This window comes from Phacochoerus africanus, chromosome 4, assembly GCF_016906955.1.
Source record: "Phacochoerus africanus isolate WHEZ1 chromosome 4, ROS_Pafr_v1, whole genome shotgun sequence".
NCBI lineage: Eukaryota > Metazoa > Chordata > Mammalia > Artiodactyla > Suidae > Phacochoerus > Phacochoerus africanus.
In genome coordinates, this window is record NC_062547.1 from 117,541,057 (window position 1) to 117,544,483 (window position 3,427).

General features: G+C 41.0%; 1 pseudogene; it reads left to right on the forward strand.

Annotated features, from left to right (window-relative positions):
- The first annotated feature begins 1,309 nt into the window (after positions 1-1,309).
- LOC125126233 (uncharacterized protein C12orf31 homolog) lies at positions 1,310-1,691 on the forward strand (annotated as a pseudogene).
- The last annotated feature ends 1,736 nt before the right edge of the window (positions 1,692-3,427 follow it).

The following is a 3,427-nucleotide window of genomic DNA, read 5'->3' on the forward strand; positions in this document are numbered from 1 at the left end:
CCATCCCCCACAGTCTGTGAATGTGACTTCATTTGGAAAAAGAGCCTTTGCAGGTGTAATTAAGAGGTTCAAGACAAGATTGTTCTGGATTATCTGAGTGGCCTTAAATCCAGTGACAGAGGTCCTTATAACAAAGAGGGGACACAGACAAGGAGAAGACAGCATTCGTTTTCTCACCGATGTGCCTTTTCCGACCTAGGATCCAATCCAGAATACTGCATTGCATTGGTTGTCATGTCTCTATGGTCCTCTGGTCTGTGAGTCTTTGTTTTTCATGACCTTGGTGTCCTTGAGCAGCGCTGGTCAGGTATATGGTAGAATATCCCCCATCGTGGGTTTGTCTGCTTTTTTTTTCCCCCATAATTAGACTGGGTTATGAGTTTTGGGAAAAAAAATGCCACAGAGATGTAGTGCTCCTTTCATTACATCATTATATGCACACACATACACACACCCACTCACCCACCCCTTCTCTTAATCTTGATCACTTAGATGTGGTAGAGTTTCCCAGCTTTCTCTTTTGGGAAGTCACTGCTTTTCCTTTCCATATTCTGTTCTTTGGAAGGAAGTCTTGAAGACCGGCCCTTGCTAAGTAGGTGGGGGATAAAGCTATACTATACCTCCTTGGAGTCTGGGGAGGAGAGTATGTATTATTTGGAGTTTTTCTGTAAGAAATATGCCTGCCAGAGTTCCCGTCGTGGCTCAGCCGTTAACAAATCCAACTAGGAACCATGAGGTTGCGGGTTCTGTCCCTGGCCTTGCTCAGTGGGTCAAGTGTTGCCGTGAGCTGTGGTGTAGGTTGCAGACGTGGCTCGGATCCCATGTTTCTGTGGCTCTGGCGTAGGCTGGTGGGACCCCTAGCCTGGGAACCTCCATATGCCGCGGAAGCAGCCCTAGAAAAGGCAAAAAGACCAAAAAAAAATATGCCTGCCTTCCTTTCTCCCTTTCTTCAATCATGTATTTATATGAGTATTAATGTATGTTGTTTTATAATCCAATTCTACATTGTGATCTAATACCACATTATTTATTTTTTGCCCCAATCGTTCTAGCATAATGGATCTTATTATTACTTTTTATTCCTTCATATGGTACTGATTTAAGCTTTCTGTTTGTTTCTTGGTCTATTAGTTATATATTGCTGCATAGCAAATTATCCCCAAGCTTAGTGGCTTCAAACAACAAACACTATTATCTCACAGTTTCTATGAGTCAGAAATCTGGGTGTGATTTAACAGGTTTGGGTGCCTCTGTACCCTCACAGGTTTGCAGTCTAGGTGTCATTTGGAGGGGCTTTCTCAGGTAAAATATGGCTGAAAGTTTACAGAGTAAGTGGGAAAGGAAAACGCCTGCTGAAAAAGGAAAAAAAAAAAAAAAAAGGGACCAAAGGAGCTCAGCAGACTTAAAAGTATTCTTAAAGTAGATAGTGATGTTTTGATGAAAGATCTTCAAGCGGTAGTGATTGTGATGGAACCCAAACGTGTAGTGAAACCCAATGTATAGTAAAAGACATATGACATGAAAAAGGTAACTGATATTAAGAGAAAAAAAATACTCTTTTAGACCAGCATGGACAGTACGCCATATGGATGAACCAGAGGCAAACAAAAAGGCTGAAAGCAAAGAGAGAGGAAAAAAAGGGGAAAAGCACAGCAAAAGCCATGAAAGCAGGGAAGGGTTTGGCCTGGTAGACTCCTGAAAAGATGCCACATGGGACAGATCTTTGATTGGAATGTATACATTGATTTTAGCTTCTCCTAAATGAAAACTTTGTTTCCATTTTTTAACAGCAACAAAAAGGTGTCAGTTGGAGGTGTAATCTTCTGAAGCCTCAACTGGAGAGACTCTGCTTTCCTAGGCTAACACACATGTTGTGGTAACCCTCATTTCCTTGCCAGCTGTTACATGGAGACCTAAGTTCCTTGCCACGATGGCAAGGAACAGTCACAGACAGCTCGCAACGTGGCAGCTGGCTTCCCTCAGAGCGAGAGGGTGAGTGAAGGTGCCCAAGATGGAAATCACAGTCCTTTGGCAACCTAATCTTGCAGGTGCCACCCTGTCATTTTTGCCATACTGTATTTATTCTGGGCCCACGTTCACGGGTGGAATGGCATGGGTACGAGGAGCTGGGGATCACTGGATACTGCTTTATTTATTTATTTATTTATTTATTTATTTGGATACCACTTTAGAGGCTGCCAACCTCACCTAGTATTCCACCATTGCAGTTCCACTAGAACAGGCAGAAGGAGAAGAGAAGAGGGAAGCTTTGAAAAGCAAAACCCCATGGCTTAAATGTTTCGCTTGCAATAACTTTTGACATTGTGTCACATAGTACATGCTATCTCCCTGTTATTATTGGTCATTTGTATATTTATTTATTCATTCATTTAGGAGTATATGACATGTCATTCAAACCCAATGAGACATTTCTACCTGATGTGGTAGGATATGGTCTATCTGAGATTTTTGTAAAACTTTTTTTTCTTAATTAGATTGCACTTACAGGTCATTTAGGCCCAGTCACTGGAGCACTACTTCTACCAGGTGTCATGTGAGCAGTTATTAACTGTAATTGAAGTTAAATGCAATTACTTTTATAATCCTGTGTAGTTCACATTGAATTAATAAAAATTTCATAATGAAACTGGGAAATTATAAAGGATTACTGACAAAGAATAACACCAATAATTCTTCCATTTGAATTCAACTCATTTTTAGGTCCATAATCATTAAGTAAAATCATATATTTGTGTCTTCTAGTTAAAAAATAATTCATGCTACTTGCAGAACACTAAAAATGAAGATAAGCCCACAGGAAAACAACAAAACACTCCAAATTTTGTACTATTGTTTTAACATATATTTTTTAGGAATTTATTTATTTATTTTTTAGGACCACACCCAGAGCATATGGAAGTTTCCAGGCTAGAGATGGAATCAGAGCTGCAGCTGCAGGCCTGTGCCACAGCCACAGCAACGGCAGATCTGAGCTGCATCTGTGATCTATACCACACCTCACAGCAATGCTGGATTCCTGACCCACTGAGCAAGGCCAGGGATTGAACCCGCATCCTGGTAGATACCGGTCGGGTTCGTTACCCCTGAGCCACAAGGGTTTTAACATCTTGATGCATAGAATTTCCACATGATTTCACACATATTTATGTATCCATATATTTAATACCATTGGTATCAAATCTGTGGAATAATTAAAAGTGTATTTTGAATATTTTCTAAGTAAATCATTATTTTAGCAAGGATCCATTTGGCTCACATTCCTATACAGGCCAGTTTCTGCTCTGCAGACACCTCTGCACTCATCCCATATACATGAATTGACTGTGTGCCATTGGCCGGGCTCTGTGTTGATGGCACATGACAGAGAGCCTGGCACAGGGGAGAGCTCCAGCCGGGGGTTTGGAAG